Genomic DNA, 19,451 nt, shown 5'->3' on the forward strand with positions numbered 1-19,451 from the left:
GAAGATGCCTATAACTGGTGAGTGCTGGGGAAGTTACCCAGAAACCAGGGCGCTCCAGGTGGGCTGCGAAGGTTGTAAACATCGCTGAGGGAATACATACTTCAGTTACGAATGGAACTATGAAGTTAAATGAATGAATGAAAGGCAAGTGGCACCTAAAGCAGCAAACCTGTTGATATTGAATACCGAACTGAATGAAAATAGCAAATCCCCTAATATTGAATACCGAACTGAATGAAAATAGCAAATCTGCCAATATTGAATACTGAGCTGAATGAAAGCAGCAAATCTGCTAATATTCAATAACAAACTGAGTGAAAAACAGCAAACCTGCTGATATTGAATATTGAATTGAATGAAAATAGCAAAACCTGCTAATACTGAATACCAAACTGAATGAAAACAGCAAACCTGCTAATTAAGCAATATGACCCGAGTGGCGGGGTCATTACCGACTCAGGTAATGCCCCCGCCGCGAGGGTCATATTGATATTAGTACCCCGGCCCGCATTATGTGCGTGACCGGCGCACTAAAAGCATTTTTTTCTGTCCTGAAACGCTACAGCGTTTCGGGACAGAAAAAAAAAAAAAGCCGACCAAGAAATGCCCGCCATGCAAAGGGAAAATGGAGTCCGTTTTCCCTTTCCATGGTGGCCATCGGGAGCGGAAGCGCTGGGAACACAAGTGTTCCCAGCGCTTCCGCTCCCGAAAAAGAAAAAGAAGCAGAAGGTAAGTGGAATTGGGAGGGAGGGGAAAAAAAATACATACCTGCGTCCCCGGCGGGAGACGATGGAAGCTTCCAACCGTGTGGAGGCGCGGAGCGGGGATGGCCCTGCTCCGAGTCTCCACACTGCTGGAGGCTGCTATCATCCCCCACCAGGGACGCAGGAGCAAGCAGGTAAGTGGGGTGGGGAGGGCAGGGAGGAGGGAGGGAAGGGAAAAAAAAGAAGCTTACCTGAGTCCCCCGCGTGCTGCATTCTGCTTGACTCTCGCCGGGTACTAATATTGAATACCGAATTAAATGAAAGCAGAAACCTGCTAATGTTTAATCATGTACTGAAAAAAATAGGAAATTAAATGGAATGAAGGACTCTGACTGCAGAGTTGACGTCAAGTTTGAGAAACTTTGGTTTTGAAGCTGCCTGTGAGAAACGATTTGTTTGTTGAATATCGACCTGTCAAAAGGAGAACTAAAGGTTCCTGGTTGTGTGACCTCTTAATGGGTGGACCGTGTGGTCTGACAACTGTGCCAAGACCAGAGAACCCCTTTATGTTGACAAGGAAACCTACAATTGTGTCAAAAGGCAAACTACTATTGGTGCATATAAGGCTTGAGGAAGGGAACACTGAGCTGTGAAGAATTGTTGGAACTTAGCTTAAAGATAAAGCATCAAGATGCTTCTTGTTGTGACATCTTTTGATATTGAACTTCGGAAAGGGAACCCTGAGACTCGCTGCTATGGAACTGTATTGAACTTGGGGAACAGCATTCTGACATTTAGAAAGGTGTGGAACTATATTACTTTAAATCCAAGAGAAGGTAACTTGAACATTGTGGTGAACTTGTTGATATTTGGTGAGGAGAAGCAGAAGAACAAGCATGAGCTGAAAATAGCTCAGAACTTTACTTTTGGAACACTGTTTAATTTATGGTTGACATCCCTACAGATTGTTTTGATGTTAGTTGTGCGGGCAAGCATAGGTTTCGGACACACAGACTTTTAAGTTGAATTTACTGACACAGACTATCCTTAGTTTCTTTATGTAGGTAAATCCCACCTTAGCATAGGGCATGTTAGGCCTCACACCATCCTGACATTTAAATTAATAAAGGTATTTTTGTTACATTTAATTTGTTGTCTGTGTCTCCTTCTGTGATGCCAACCTCACAGAATACAGATTGGATCTAACAGGGGATTTATATCTTCCGACTATGGTCCTGATTCATGGATTATTTGCGCCAAAAAAAACGGGAGTTGTGCTCCATTCCGCCCGCAAATCCCCATTAGTCAAACAGGGATTCGCGGGCAGAATGGCGCACACATCCCTTTTTTTGGCGCAAATAATCCATGAATCAGGGGCGATGTCTTCAAATTGTTACTCAGAAGCATAAAACCAGCTAACCTGAAAATGCATCCCTATTTCACCAGCAAGTATTTATATCCTAGTCCAATCAGCACCAAAAGAGTGTTCTGGGAAAACAGAGTGTTGGAGGTGTGGTGGCGGTGATGCGTATGAGTGACATGGTTTTTTTAGTGGTTGTGAATTAGTCTTAATGGAATATTTACTGCTACACAAATGCAGGAAAAACTGTTCACAAGATTGAGGTAAGTCTGTATTAAATAATTTTCGGGTGTCTCTACTGTCAATGTTTTATCATTGAACAAACTTAAGCTTTTGTTTTTAATTTTGAAAATTGGTAGACCTATGATTTTGAGAAAAAAAAGTGGTAGAATTTCATTCTCTGCTGCCAAGAGATTGATTAGATGAGTCGCTGAAAATTGTAAGAATCAGGGTACACTAAGATGAACCCTCTCTATTTATAATGAAGAAAAACAATGGACTGATTAAAATTATGAAGTACTAGGTCAATTTGATCTGAATGACCAAATACATCATAAGGACAATTGTGCATTTCTGTGGCCCGGCCAGATTGACTTGTATATCCACCTTTGCTCTCCACACAAAGCACATGCGATGGTGTTCCTGCATTTGCGGTTGTGGTGTGCAGGTCCCAAGCACTTTTCTTTGTTAGCCCATTTTTTAACACCATTTATGTAAAGTTTTGCAGTGATGAAAACCATGGAAGAAAATTATTTTGGCCCAAATCTGATGTTTTCGGTAATAGAAAGTGGAGAAAGCAGATTCTGCTCTACACTTACATAATGGAGAAACAAAATCTACCTCACTTTAAAATTCTAAAAGATAAAATTGAGCTTAATGGAGATCCCTTTGATTCCATTCCTATTGCATAAGCTGCAACAACTGTGAGAAATATAATGTGCTTTTTTTAATGCAATTAAGATTAGTTATGCACTAGTATTATCAGTAGATGGTTAATTTCTACTTTACAGCGGCTTGACAAACCCAATTTCCATGTCTGCCCTAGTACAAAAAATGGTGTAATTTGGAATTGGCGCTGTACTTGTTTGCTCCATAACTGTTTTTGGAAACAGCCAAAATAGTGAAAATTACATGCATGGCAACATGTGCCATTCCATCTGAGAAATGCGAGTCCAGTCCTGGTTTTAATTTTGCATTCTGAAACTTATAACCCTGGCTGTCCCCATTATAAACCCAGGACCACAAATGCATGTTGGTATGTATGAAACTGATTTGCACAGCTTTTTTTGCCCCAGTGCATAGGCAATGTACACAAGACAGCAATTTTGCGAAAAACGTAGGACGTGTTTGCTGCAATTGTGTCATTTCGTGACCTCAGCAGTAAAAAGATGCAAATGGGGGATCAAAATGTGAAATGGCGTCTATTTCAGCTCCATTTTTTGCACACTTTTTCGGTACCTGGTGCAAGTCTACTCTGAACTGCAAGGACCAGAGAGCACGTGCTGTTTCGCTTTTATTATTGCAGTCAGTAATATACACTCGCTCCAGAGCCGACATAACCCCTTGTGCCGTTGCGGTTACTTCGATCTTTTTCATTGATGTTTCACTGCTACTTTTCGGGATGTTGTTCCAATCTTTTTCTTTGAGCTCCATTGCTGATGTTCCGGGTTACCGTTCTTACTTCGACTCTAGGCGATGTGTTTCTTATCCTTGCATCTTGAGGATAGTGGCTCCTGCAAGAAAATAAATGCAAAATAGGGGCGGCATTAACAAAATGAAGACTTTTTATCCTCATTGAACAAATTAGATATTCACCCATGTGTTCCCTAAATTTGCTGCAGAGACATATGCATCGTGTCTGGGATTGGTGGTAGCACATTATTATGGTTGTATTTAAAGACAATACGGGTCCGGCTGTAACTGTGCCGGTGATACCGGCGGGTTGCAGCTGGACCTGAAAATATTTACCAGCGCCTGACTTCCCGGTAACACTGGGGGGATCACAACACCGGCGGACCATAAAGTCAGGTGCCGGTAACATGTTGTTCCCCATTTCTATGGGAGTGGGGACCACGAAGGCGTGCCGGTGCTTCTGTGACGATCTGCCTACCATGGCCGATGTGTCTGGCAGGGTCAGACCTGTCGGGCACGGCTGATCCGGCAGGCAGACCTGTAGTATGCTGGTCCCGGACCGGCATTCTTTTAATTAGCCCCAATGCTTTCCCAGACCAGAAAGCTGTATACTTTATGGGTTACTGCCTACTTACGCTTCTCACATATGAGACTGACATGCGGCCAAAGTAACATTAAGAAGTCATTCGGGAGCTGGTCACTGGCCTCATTCTGTAATCTAAATTGCATGTAGAGAACCACCCACTTTAGCACTCGCATGCTGATGGTCCCCTACAAGCAATTGGAAACATTCACAAGGCAGATGTGAAAAGGAAAGCGTAATAGCGAGACAAGCTAGCTGTTACTCTTCCATTTCCTCCCTGTACTTTGAAAAGGTAAATGCTGCCTACAAATTATGCTTTGCAGGTGACGTTTACTAATGGATTCCTTTTTTTATTGTTATGGTTGATATACAAACTTTCAATAATATAAAATTCATAATCTTACAAATAGATATAATACACCATATTTAACAATCTATCCATGTACAAATATACAGCGGCTACGGTAGGTAGACCGGTCACGGAAGCACCGGCTCCATTAGCAACGGTGCCGGTGCTTGCGTGTCCCCACTCCCATGGAGTCCTTTGGACTCTATGGGAATGGGGACTTACATTTTACCAGCGCCTAACTTCCCAGGCTGTCAGACTTGGAATCTCCCAGTGGCACCGGGAAGTCAGGCACCAGTAAAATGTTACGAGTTCTGCGGCAACCCAGACTCACTTCAAATTCATAACTTTTAAAAATCTTATATTTATGGCACTCAACAATAGTAAAATACCAATCGTATTACCACAAACATTTTTTGCATATTCTGGTCTCAACAGTAAGGTTTCCACACTAGTACCTGCCTCCTTTAGCCAGGCCAGACATCGCTTTCTCCATTCAGTCAGTGTGCCCGATTGCACATCTTTTAATAGTTGGTGCAAGACTGGAAGGATAGAGTTAGCCTGGCCTAGTATTATTTTCCTTAAAAGGCTTAAAAGCTTCCACTTTATACGTATAGATACAGAAAGGAGACCCATCTCGTACCGCAGGATCTAGGTTGGCGTTCCCTTCGGTACTGTAAGGGAGGCATGGTATTACAAGTATGACACTGACACAAAAGGTACAATTTGTAAAACCTTTATTCAATTTTTGAGGTTTGGAAAAACTCCTATTGTGCCCTGTAGCTAGGATGGGAGTAGTCTCCACCATCAAATAATAAATAAAACAGTCCTAGTTGAGTCTGTCAAATCAAAATGGCCTACAGTGAGGGGCGTGGCCAACAGGAGAAAGGTGTGGACGTGAGTCCCTGAAGCTCCCGCAGCCGCCATAGAACATCCTGTAAATATCCTGCTATGCATGGCGAACTGATAAGAAACTACTCCGAGAGATGTACAAGCAGTGGATCCGCAGGCAAAAGGTGTAAACGAACAGCAGGCTCCAGTCCGAGATATAAGCTGTGGATCACAGCCCAAGCGAGCAGAAGATGCGGTATCCAAGATGGCCGCGAGCAGAGGGCTGAAACCAAGACTGGCGTGGTAGCGGCGTGTCACTGAGAAGGAATGAAAAACCCAGACCTGCAATCGAACAAATGGTGCACAGTACAGCCGGCCGTCGGAGACACACAGCGGCTCCCGAATTCGGCAGTGCTGGGCGGGACACAACCGATGGTGCGTCCCGCGCAGCCTCTGTGGACAGTGGATAGGAGGCGGCGGGCTGAGGTGAAGTCCGATTACTGGTGCTGCCGGCCTGCCGAGGGCGAGCGTAGGCGAACTCCTGGCTCACCTCCTGAACTCGGAGTGTGGAGAGCTAGCTCTCGACCTGCGCCCTGACTGGAAAGCAAGACGCTGTCGCAGGCTGGCGTTGAACATCGAGGGCGCCTGTCACACTCACCTGTGTCTCTGCAGGAGCGATGGACGAGCCTCCCTCGACCCGAGTTCTCACTTCCCCTGTTTCACCAGGAGGAATACCTGTCAAATACAAGGTGTACACTCACACCTGAATTCACCTGATTCCCCTGGGCTCTTCCATTCTCTTTACTGTGTGCTGTGATGTACCCCTATGGGCTTACCTTGATCTTTAGTAAGGTGTGCACTCCATCCTGCATTTTCAGGGGCGCGATTCACTCATGTGATTGGTGCCAATGTCTACAGGCTGAGTTCAGATGCCAAACGCTGTTTTATGCCTTCACAGCGAGGCCAGGTGTTCAAGGCGCCAGTTTCTTCACTGGCTAGAAAGTCCTTCCCACAAGTGAACGTTGCGTGAAGAATGTTGAGTGTCCAAAATTGTCCGTATTGTCTTTGTTTGCCAGTATTTTTGCGGGTAAATAGCGATGCGTGTAGAAGCTAGCTGCTGGTAGGTTTGCGCAGCGCCTTCAATTCGAGCGCGCCTGGTAATGTCTCTCCTTTTCCCTTGCAGGAGAAATTATGTGGTATTAGCACCTCGAGTCCGGGTTCAGCGCTACTGGAGACTTGGTGGTTGGGTAAGTTTGCACAGAGGCTTTTGGTAAGTATGCACCAAGTAGAGAGAGAGAGCGCAGTGAAATAAGTGTCCGCGTTATTGGGGCGAGTGCAAAGAATAAGTCTCTTCTTTCTTTTGCAGGAGTTTTTGCGCTTGTACAACTGACCTGGATTCCAGCGTTGCGGGAAGATTCGGTGAGTATGCGCAGCGTTACTGATGTGCACGTGTTAATGCAGTTCTTCTTTGTTCTTACAGGCGCCGGTGTAGAAGTCCCCTCTTGACTGGAGATAGCTGCAGCATGGAGTAAAAACAGAGGTTCTTCCGGAGCAGGTAAGTTGAAGCAGAATGATCCGGAGCAGGTAAGCAGAAGCAGAATGATCCGTAGCTGGTAAGCAGAAGCAGGATGATCCGGAGCAGGTAAGCAGAAGCAGGATCATCCGGAGCAGGTAAGCAGATGCTGGCTGATCCAGCGCACGGCAAGTGTGTTGCTGATACATCTCACAGTAAGCAACACGAAGCACTGGAAGAATCTTGGTTGTGGATTATATAGCCAGCCACACCCAAACACTAGAGAGCTCATGAATGATCATGCACGTCCTGTTTGGCAACAGGAAGTGGTAACCAGGAAGTTACTACAAACACTAGGAAGGAATGAAAGGAGGGATCTGCTATGGGTTCTTTTTGTGCCTATGCCAGGCCTGCCAAGCCTCCACCCAGCTTGCCCCAACTACCTGCCTGATACCCATGACAACGCCACAGGGTGAGGTTGATTGGAAACATCGGAGCAGTGACTACTGTGACCGCACCTTCTCATCCTGACCATTGCTTCAGGGCGAGCGGACTGGCTTGGAGCACCAGCAGGACCACCAGCGGGACCACCGGCCAGCCCACATTGTGCCCACTGAGACCCTTACGAGTCATGGCACTGACCCTTGCTGATTGAACCTATTGAGGTCTTGTGGGGATGGAGATCTGACGGCTGGGGCAGAGACGGCACTCCAGCGGCACAAGCGATTGAGGAGCCGGTGAGTCTGCCACACACCCCACTGACCCCCTGTTACCGGATCAACAAACTGCCCCGAAATTCTGGAGGGGAAGTAAGGCTCGGCGCAGGCATCAACAGGTGACTCCCTCTCTCAGGCCCCCCACATGGGTGAAGACCCAAGATGTGATTCACAGATCCTGGTGGGAACCGGAGTGCGGTATCTGCCTGAGCCTGGCCTGTGATTGCGAGATAATGCTGCAAGTGTAGAGCGGCAGAGCAACCAGATATAGCGCAAGCCACAGGCGCACTGCAGAGGGAGGTGACTTGGCTCTACCTGGAGGTGATCACAAAGCACTGAGTCGATACCAGTCAGCGACCCCTGACACTACCACCCGCGCCGTAATCAACAACGAATATCCCCTCTCATGAACTAGCGCTATACATCATTCACCGCGCAACTTAATGCATCGTCTACTGCAAGGCTTGTATCTCTGATGATTGTGTGGTGATGGGTGTAGGAGGAGGCACATTCTCCCGCCCTGCGGGCTGGACGAGGTGGTGGCGGTAGAGGAGACACCTACAAAGGCTGATATAATCCGGAGGCTGGAAGTGAAGTGGTAATAACACCCCTCCTGAGAGGGGGAAGGTGGCACAAGGGCTGTGAGACCAACAGTCAAACTGAAGGAACTGAACTCACGACAGAGCGTAACAGAACCAGTGACCACCGGATCGCCCTCCCACCCTACAATATCCTCTGAAATAGGTCCTAGAGCTGCCCACATCAACTGTTTGGCAGAACCTTTATGGCTGCAAGGAGGCCAGCTAGGCTCTGGATATCCGACCCTGATAGGAACTGCATTGAGGGCCCCGGATCCGGGCAGAATCGGGCAGCCCAGCATGATCACAGGAGGTACCACCGATTAACTTTCAGTTGAAACGTATGATAGGAGTGTTCAGCGCACCAATGCTTGTTTGGACCTGCAGCAAATCACACCTACACCGAGAGCCCCCCCACTCTGAGAACCAAGTTATTACACAGTGGCCTACTTATAACGGACACCCACCATGATCAAGGATAAAGCGAAAAAGGTCTCCACCCAATGCAAAATCGACCAATTTACCACGCCTGCGACGGGCAATCCTGTGGATCAAGAACAGTCAGAGAATATGACAGACACAGAAAACACTGTATTCTTGAAGGATGTCATGACAGCAATTGCAAACTCGCGTTCCTCCATGGAGCAGAAGATGGATGGCATAAGCATGGACGTTTCACTCCTCGGACATGACCTGCAGAAGCTAACTTCCCGGATGGGAGAAGCGGAACAGCACATATCCAGGACTCAGAATGGGCTAAGAAACACAGAACAACAACTATCCAGAGTCATGATATGGCTGAAAACACTGGAGGAGAGAGTAGATAAGGGAGAAGAAAGTCAAGACTCAATAATGTCCGAATCCTGGGCTCGCCGGAAAAGGTGGAAGAGCCAATCATGGAGCTCTTTTTGGAGCAATGGCTAGCAGACATATTTGAACCAAAAGCATTCCAAAGTCTTCTCGATCGAACAAGCTCATTCAATGCCGGCCGACCGTCCAATACCTGGCGCACCACTGCGTACAGTGATTGCAAAAATACAGAATGAAAGAGATCGAGACGCACTACTGCAAATGGCTTGTGCCAATGGCACGATAACATATAACGGATCTCGGACTGCATTTTTTCAAGATTACGCCAAAGAAGTCCAGAAAGCTTGTTAATCCTTTGACCAACTGAAGAAACAGCTGCAAACCCTGAATGTAAAATATGGTCTTTTGTTACCAGTGCAGCTTAAAATCTACCACAAAGGTACGACCGTACACTTCACTCACCCCAAGGACGCATGGAAATGGGCGAAACAGCACATTGAAGAAGACTGAAGAGCGGCAAGAACCAACAGAAATAGGAACCTTCAAGCCCCGCCCAACCGGGCGTTACCACCCACCCATCCACTGGCAGTAAACCCAGATCCACCACAGCCTGAAATAGAAGGCTAACACCAGACCCTTTGGTTAGGTAACCCATTCTACTCGCTGATGACCTGAACACAAGAGTGTCGCTCCAGCGGGACGACGCATGAACTCAAGGCAACAACCATGCCTAGACCCTACACTGTGCGGCCCAGGAGGATAGACCCCTGTACCTCCGGGACGCCCCTCCAATGCTGTTGAGCTGGGTTGTGCTACTGGGACCAGTTCAACATCTAGTTTGTGTGATTTGTGTTGAGTGTTGGATAGCCGACGGTTTCGGCTATCGATTTGTTCGGGCGACAGATGCTTCAAGTTCGGATGGAGTATAGGGAGGGGGTAAGGGAAGTTGTATAATGTGTATTCGTCCACAGATCCACCACCCAATGTATGCATGTACCACTAATGTGTATCCCAGCGGGCCGAACCCAATGTACAGTCCATGTTCCAGAATCTGATTTATACACAATCACAACCTGCGTAATTATAATGGCAATGGCTAGGAACAATATCAGATCCCTGGAACTCATGACATGGAACGTCAATGGTTTGGGTAGTGGGATTAAACGACGCTTGGTCACACAACATCTAAACAGGCAGACACCTGATATTGTACTCCTTACGGATACACATTTAGCTGGCACAACGTGCAACCTGTTTAAACGCACTAACTACTGCACAGAAAACATGCCGGCTTCTCCATGGGTTCAAGAGGTGTCCTGATTCTATTACACAAAAGGCCCCCCTTTCGCTTAACCAAAGTCTTGCAGGACACAGGAGGTAGATATGTCCTAATACAAGGTACGTTATGGGCCGAAACCCTGGACGTCCTGGCAATCTACTCCCCACCCACGATTATAGCGGATCTGATTAGCGATATCACACCTGTAATTACCAATTACACAGCAGACATATGGGTAATGGGAGGGGACTTCAATGATGTTATGGACGTAGCAGCGGATCGTACACATTTGCGGGGTAGAAACCCGAGCACCAACACTAAGCTTGCCACCTTCACTTCAGCGATTGGTCTGAAGGACATATGGCGCGACCTACACCCTGGGGAACACGGATATTTCTTCCATTCGGGGGTCCACGTCTCTCTTTCAAGACTGGACTACTTCTTCCTCCGGCAGTGGACGCTCATAGAGCGATTAGTGCGACCCTGCTCTCACAAGGTATTACTGATCACTCTCCCCTCATAATGGAACTCATGACAGATAGACCACTTCCCCCCTCCTGGTGCTTAAACAGCTACTATCTGGGCTTTCTGAACCTGGTTAAACATATTCAAAAGACTACGGCCACGTACTTTGAGATAAATACAGTGTCAGTGGACAGCCCAGCTACACTATGGGAAGCATACAAACCTGTGCTGAGAGCCTTGCCTTGAAGCGGAGCACATTGCTTCGGGGTCACCCGGCACCTACCACACCCTCCTATTACCGAAAGAACACCTCCATAACATAACATTGGACAACTCCAAGCAAGCACACTCAGAGATGTGCACAAGGTTGTATGAGACGGGGACAAAGCAGGGAAAATTCTCACCTGGCTAGAACGGAGGGATGAAGGCCACTAACAGGTTAGGGAAATTAGAACAGATGAGTCAGAGGTGTTACAGACTGATTGTGAGATAGCTGAAGGTTTTGCCACCTTTTACGCGAACCTGTATAAACCCCCAGATGAGCCTATCAACACTGCAATATTGGATGTTATCACACTCCCCCGTCTAGATGATACGCAAGAAATGCTTCTAGAAGGGGACATTACAGAAGATGAGATTGTGACAGCCTTGTCGCAACTACAGGCAGGGAAATCACTGGGGCCCAATGGCTTCCCGATTGATATTTGGAAAAGACTGGGGGAAATGTGGTGGCTCCGCACCTAATTAAATGTTTTCTACACTACAAAGAACGAGGGACCCTGTCCCCTGATCTACGGAAAGCCAGCATAATTGTCATTCCAAAAACAGACAAGCCCCCGGAGAGATGTAGCTCGTATAGACAGATATCTTTAATAAATGGCGAAACAAAGATCTTGGCAAAAGTGCTAGAAAATAAATTGCACGGAGTAATCACACCAATGTGGGTTTATGCCACAGAGATCCACACGCATGAATCTCTGCAGACTTCATCTGGTGCTAGAGGGCGCCCCTTTTCTCCAGGAACCCTAAGCACTCCTGGCTATTGATTTCGAGAAATCCTTTGACTCTGTTTACTGGGAGGCTCTCTGGGAAATTATGTCCCGAATGGGGTTTGGGGACGGGACTCCTTCATGGGATGGGTCTGACTTCTATACAGTTCTCCAGAGGCAGAGGTCAGAGTGAATGGATGGCCCTCACGAGTCCTCCGGCTGGGAAAGGGAACAAGGCAGGGATGCCCCCTTTCTGCGATGCTCTGCGCGTTAATCATTGAGCCCCTAGCTATACTACTGAGAAGCACATCGTAATGGAAAGGATTCTGTTGGTGGGAGGTAATGGAGGATAGAGTCTCACTGTATGCAGATGACCTTCTGGTATATCTGGGGGATCCGGTCTGCTCCTGTCCTGTGGTGACGGAGCTTCTGGAACAATATGGGTCATTCAGTGGACTACGAGTGAACTGGTCCAAATCTATCCTTTTTTCCAGTTACAGGTGCAGAAGGCGCCATCCCGGCAGCCTGCCCATACCGAATCGAAAAAGAGCATTTCCGCTACCTGGGAATCCAAATTACTACGAACCTATCGGAATATATTGCCATGAATCTGCATCCGATTACAGAGAGATTCATGAGAGATGTCCGACACTGGATACTACTCCCGCTGACAGTATTGGGGAGAGCGGCGCAATTTAAAATGTTGGCCTTGCCGCGCTTTCTATATATCCTGCAGAATGCCCCACTCACCATTCCAGCTTTACAATTCCACAAAATCAGAACACATCTATGGGGCGGGGGGGGGGGCATGCGCAAATAGCACTACAGACACTCTAGCGTTACATATGGGAGGGCGGTATTGGACTACCACACCTACAATCCTACAACTGGGCGAGCCAAATGATCACTGATATGTTGCACGGCAACAGAGACCTACCCCATATATCCGGGCAGAGATTGCAGCAATGCAGGGGAAATCCCCCCTGAAATGCCTTTATGCCTTTATCAGAAACTAAAACCTGGGCCCCAGCACACAATGACAACCCACATCACACAGATCTGGAGAGAATCGCACAAACATATAGGCTGGGATAAAAAGATTACCCCGGTGCAGGCGCTGTGGGGAAATGGTAATCTTCCTGAATTGAGCAAACTACCGACGTGGCCCAGGTGGACCCAGCTGGGAATAACTATAATGGACGATGTGAATGACAAAATAGCACCCTTTGAGGACTTAACTGCCCGTTTTGGCCTTCCCGACACTGAGCGATACCATCACACCCGACTAATGCATGCACTACATACACATCCCCCCCTACTATCCGACATACCGGACTTCACACCGCTAGAACGGAACACAGTACTGGATCAAGTAACCAGTAAAGTCACTTCTGTCTTGTATAACATTATATCCTCTTTTACCACGACTCAACTGAGTAATCTAAAACTTAAATGGGAGAAGGATGTTGGCCCAATACAACCTGAAGACTGGGTAACAGTACTGATGTATCCACGGGAAACCACAATCTCTGCCAGACTCCGGCTGATACAATTGAAAGTCCTGCACAGAGTGTATTACCCACGTGTACCGCTTTATCGCTACAACTGAGCAACTGACCCCAAATGTTTACGCTGTGTACAAGAAGAGGGAACCTTTTTTCATATATTGTGGGAAAGCCCCAGAATTCAGGTGTACTGGCAACAGTGTTGTGACTAGCTGTCGGCGTTCTTTGGCCGCACCATCCCCAGGGACCCGAGACTAATGCTACTGGGCATTGAGGAAGAAGGGGAAATGACGCGTGTTGAGAAAGTGTTTCTCTCCACAACCACAGCAATAATTAAACGAAACATAGCAAAGCTGTGGGGGTCCAATGTAACCCCGCATTTTACACAATGGGTGACAGATGTGAACATCTGTATGTCATGGAACAGCATATTTATACATCCAGAGGATGCCCTGGGAAAGCAAAGAAGATTTGCCACAAATGGGAAGATGCACAATAATTTAACAAACACTGTATTAAACCGAATTCAGGCTGAATGGACTCGAGAAGCACAGCACAAAGTATTATTGGGAAGTTTCTGGATCTGTTTGTTTTTGGTTTTGTTTTGTTTTCTGTTGGCTTGTTTACTATGTAGGTTCAATGGGAAACCTCCAATACTTTGCTAAAAACCAATAAAATGTTTTATAAAAAAAATTCAAAAATGGCCTACAGTAACAAAAACCTAATGCCTGCCCTATCTCTTGTACAAAAGGTGTCTAAAGGAGAATATGTATGCAAAGGAAAATCAGTGTTAGAATATAAAGAATAAATGTGACTGAGTCAGCTCTCCTCCCCACGTTAGACAGTACGGAGTAAGGCGGTCCCCGTAGACAGATGACACACTCTGGCTCAGGTTCTCAAAACAAAGGCAGTTCAAAATGTGGATCGAGGCCCGCCTGGCATCCCACGTTTAAGTCTCTTTCCAGCTTTCAGAACACAGTTCATTGAAAAAAAATTCACACCTGTTTCCCTCCATCGGGCTTGGACCTTTCAAAGCAAAAAGTTCACGTAGGTCTCCCTCAGTCAGGCTCGGACCTTTCAAACACAAGACTTGCAGTGATTCCCTTCACCAAGCTTAATTCACATCCTTTATGGGTTCCGTTCCGATAAATTATCAGTCTCCCTCAGTCGGGCTTGGACCTTTTCCTGATGTCAAAGACTTTCGAATCTGCGTGGCTTTTACTATAGACCTCCGCAGGACCACTTCGACTTTCCCTTCTGCTCACACGCTTGTGTTATTTGCCCCAGTGTATCTTGGTCTGGGTACTTCGATGTCATAAGCATAAAAGGTTCAACGATCACCTTTTTACTCCTCCCCTTTTCCCCATGGTTTATTTTGATCACTTTGCTTTTTATAGTTCATTCACTTTATTTCTTCATAACAAGCCTTTCACCTTTCACAGAGACATTTGAGTAGGCTACTTCCATTCGCCAGACCACTCCGCTACTCAGTATCGCTGGTTTCACAGCTATCGGTAATTCAAAGTTCATCATAGGTCTGCCTTCCTTCGCGTCTCACCCACAAGTGTGCAGCCTTCAATTGTGCAATATACTGTTGCAACTTCAATCTTTCCTTAGCACACACCTGTCTTTCATGTCGCTTGCCAACTCACCAGCTGTGTGCATTTGCTTTTTTGTCTTTGCAGTTTTTAATTCACAAGTCAAGGTTAATACCACAGGCTTGGCCTCGCCTCACCAACTGTGCCATTCAATGCAGTCTTCTTGTCTGGGATTTTGCCTTCTCCACATGTCTTTCATAGCCTTTTGGAGGCAACGACCTCCTGCGGGGAACTCGTGGGGTTCTCTAGCCTTTGCTCTCGTCCCTTTGTCCGCTCTGCTCCAGTAGGTTTGCCTTTTCCCTGGAAGTTCTGATCTTGCTCGTATTCCACCATGCTCAGAGTGTGTCTCTATGTTTTGCTTTTTATTCGTGTGGGGAGAGCTAGCTGTTATCAGATGTATGCGATTAAAGTCACGTGCCTGACTTCGCCTGACCCGATTAGCGGGACATGTCCAATGAGATATGTAAGGGTTAGCCTCTTTACTCTTAGTCACCCTCTTCCTCGGCCCAGTGTTTGTATAGAAAGGGTGGGAGTTGGGACATTGGAGAATCCTATAAAATAGGATGGGTCCTGGGTACAGGAAAGGGGGGAATACCGCGTCTCACCATCGGTCGCCTCACCCCCACTCCTGAAGACCCCTCACTCAGGTGACCCTCCCACACTGGTCCACCCCCAGGGTCTAGATCCAAAGGCTATGGCCGTGCCCTGGCCACATGAGAGAGAGAGAGATCCCCTGGGATTAGTAGGTGAGAGACCCTTTGGTTTCTCACATACCCTTCCCCTATGCAATGTAGCCACATCTGCTTCACAAGGAAACCAGGAAAGAAAATCAACATTTACCTGTTCTTTACCTTTTCAATGTTCCACAGTGAACCATTGCATGACTCGAGGGTTAGAGTCCGTTGACTTATCCATACCAAAGGTGAGTGGTCGGTGACGAGTGTGAATGTTCTCCCTAGAACGTGGTACCTAAGATGGATGATTGTCCATTTGATGGCAAGGGCTTCTAGTTCCAACACAGAGTAGTTCTTCTCATGTGGGAAGAGTTTACGACTAGTGAATAGGATGGGGTGTTCTAATCCATAGTGTATTTGCGATAATACTGCTCCTAACCCTTTGAGGGAGGCATCGGTCTATAATACGAATTCCTTTGAGAAGTCTACTACTTTTAGTATTGTATTTTGGCATAATGTTTGTTTCAGGTTATTGTAACAAGCATTATCCCCATCAGTCCAACTAATTTTCTGGGGTGACGCATTTCTTAGTTTGTCTGTCAGTCAGGCTGTTCTGTCTGAAAAATTTGGGATAAAGCTACGGTAATAACCAATCAATCCTAGGAATGCCCTGAGATCTCTATTGGTCTTGGGTGTGGGGGCATCTAGGACGGCTGTCACTTTTTCTTGCTGGGGCTGGACACTGCCATTCCCCACAAAGAAACCTAGGCATTTCACTCCCGACTGAGCCAGCACACATTTTGATGGATTGGCAGTTAAGCCGGCCTCTTAGAGGATTCTCATAATAGTAGAAAGATGAAAAAGATGGTCTTCCCAGGTTTTACTATAAATGACTATGCCGTCAATATAGGCCCCACAGAAATCAGAATAAGGCTGTAATATTCTGTCCATGAGTCATTTGGAAAGTGCTGGGGCCTATGAGAAACCTAGGGGTGTTCTCCTTATGAAACCCAGTGGATCCAACGCCCAGGTGGCCTGGGGCAGACCATCGCTGTTGGATTCCAACCCTGGAGGAGGACAAGCGAGGGAGGATCACCTGGGTCGAGGACCTCTGTGGACATTGGTGAGAACACCATTAGGCGAGACATGGTATTGCCCCATCCCCACTTCCAATGCTCTCAACCTTATATCCCCTCAGCTTTCGTAGGAGTTTGTCATTTTACCTCAACCTCATCCCGGCTATTTCCTTCTCGAAGTAGAACCGTTTCCAAACATAAAAAGTCCCCATTCTCTATTCCCAAAACTCCAAGTTAGAACCCTAAGAAACATTATCCAAAAAATGAATTCTATTTGGAACCCTTTCAAGCTCATTTTCCACCCCATTATACCAACCACTATAACTCCCATAATCCTCACCCTTCCTACCCTGTTGACATGACTGAGATGAGGAAGAACAAACCGGGAGCAATGAGGATTACCCATGGGAATCTCTGGGCCATTGACTCCTATAGACAACCGCCATTTTGTCACACTAACGAGGCCATGCAGAGTCAGGCAGGCCCAACCATAACCACACACCTGACGGCCCGTTACCTTCCCCACAGGGATAAAAGGCAGAGCACGAGAGCACACTACGAGCAAGGTCAAACGAATGAGGAAGTAGCCAATGTTCCCTCTAAGCTGTGCGCATGTGCGCTTGCCCAGCTTCCTTCTGGGTGCCGCTCAGAAGATTTTTAGCAGCGCACACAGACAATTCTCACCTATAAAAAAAGATTTAATAAGGCACAAGCCACAGCAATTACCTGACAATTTCTTTCTCTTAAAATAAGCAACTAGTCTAGATATTCTGCTAATTTGCATGCACTACTATGCACATAAAATCTCTAACAGCAAAAATAAAACAGCAAAAATACAACAGCAGAGGTGTAAAACTAATAAGAAAAACTGGCCCCATGAACAGAAGAATCTAACCAAGATATTCCTGCACACATTAACCAAAAATGTTCCCTCCCCACCCATGACTCCTAATCCTGACTACCACACGTTTACCTTATGACTAACTTCTGCCCGAGAGTACATTAAGATTCTACCGGACAACCTTGACTAACATTTATAACGTTCACGCGCCAGAATTTCTGTTACTCGTTGTGCCTTAGCAAAAGCGTCACCCCCACTATATAATCGAATTACCAGTTCAAATATCGGATACTGACTGTAAGTAAGCAATCTACTTGGATGTGTAACCAAATCTCATACTTCCTCTTCTTTGCACATATGTCACGCAAGTGCTTTGAAGCGGCCCACTTGTATGTTAACTCATTATAAAACTCAAAAATAATTTTGCCCTCTAAAGATTTTGAAAAGACAAATGTGATGCTCAGCGTCTCCTACTTTAGCATTACTAACATTACCCTACAATTAGAGAGCAACATTGCAATATCATTTACGTAGCCTACAAGGGATAATGGGTATGGACTATGCCTGGGATTACTCGTCCATAGTATCATGGCACCGGATATTCAGCCAGGAGAATGCTTTTTACACAATCTGCATCGTTTCCAAGTGTTCAGAGTTCTTTGGGCATATACCTTCACACATTATATGGTAACCCTCTTCTATACAAAAACTGTTTCACTGAGCACTTGTGCAATCCTACACAATGATATAAGGGTGGGGTATGTTGCAAACAATCTTGTGTGCACTGCAAAAGAATTGTGTACATGCAGAATCATGCCATTCTTAAAATGCACATCATATGTTGAGGCATTTAAATATGACTTGCTTGCAAAGTATGGTGGGTCTGCAAATATCCCACCGAGTGTTTACTGCTGCAATCCTTCACTTTTTGCAGTGCTCTATCAACTAGTATTGGAGGCAAGCGCAGGGGCCGAGGAAGGGTATGGGTGGAAGTATCACTCCTTGCGGGTGATGAACAAAGCAGCACATTTCAAAGACCAAGTCAGACATTTCAGCAGTACACTGAAGGAAATGTGTTGCTTTTTTGCTAAAGGATAGGAAATTCTAGTACCCATCTAGACAACATCACCTTCTTTTTCTTTCTATGCTCAACTGTTCTGTGCGTGCAGTCTCTAGCATCTCCCTGCATCTTATTTAGCTGATCACAAAGAATTACAGAAGAGGGATCCATAGTTAGAAGAAGGCACTCAATCAGTTGTATCTCTGATAAATTGATGCAATTAACTTAAAAGGCATAACTGTGTGATTTTCTTCAACAGGGCCCCATAATAAACTGCACTAAGGCTCGTGTTTAATGTTATCTAGGCTGTGGTGCGGAAGGGTGGGCACAACTATCCACTTAATTAGTTGCCTTTTCACTCCCTATGTCATCGGTACCAGCAGGGCTCTAATCAGATTTTGCTCCCTACTTGGGGTCAAATATATTTTTCAGGGAGTAAAATAATTTGCTTTGCCGATATGGATACTTTCTGCTTATTAAAAGATGTTCTTTCCCCATAAAATTCCTCTTGAGATCGGTAATTCATATAATTAGAGTTCCTTCCTTCCTATGCCACTGCTCTACTGGTCACTAATTCGAATAAATATCAGTGTTCATTGTTTCTCGTTTTTGTTAGGCACATTTTCCTTTTTTAGGAACTAGAAATGCATGGTGCATATGTCTCTTAACTCTAAGGCTGATGTTATCACTACCCATAGGAGTATGTAATGTGGACAATAAGCAGAGGCACAGAAATTCAGGATCATCATAGTCTAAGGTGTAGTTATTCTGATGCAGTTATCATCCTTACACAAATTACTAGAAGCATGTTCTCCTGGCCCTTGAATGACTTCATTAAAGTGGCACTTGAAGTCCTTTCAGCATGTTTTTCATACATTGCTTTTAATTGCC

General features: G+C 46.0%; 1 long non-coding RNA gene across 1 annotated transcript in view; it reads right to left on the reverse strand.

The window, feature by feature from the left end:
- Positions 1 to 3,564: 3,564 nt before the first annotated feature.
- Positions 3,565 to 19,451, reverse strand: part of LOC138473804 (uncharacterized) — a 160,316-nt gene continuing 144,429 nt past the window's right edge. Inside the window, exon 3 of the long non-coding RNA XR_011268927.1 lies at positions 3,565 to 3,797. This is a non-coding gene — a long non-coding RNA (uncharacterized lncRNA). The remainder of the gene's footprint in view (positions 3,798 to 19,451) is intronic.

This window comes from Ambystoma mexicanum, chromosome 8 (assembly GCF_040938575.1).
Source record: "Ambystoma mexicanum isolate Mex_15411 chromosome 8, UKY_AmexF1_1, whole genome shotgun sequence".
In the NCBI taxonomy this organism is placed as follows: domain Eukaryota; kingdom Metazoa; phylum Chordata; class Amphibia; order Caudata; family Ambystomatidae; genus Ambystoma; species Ambystoma mexicanum.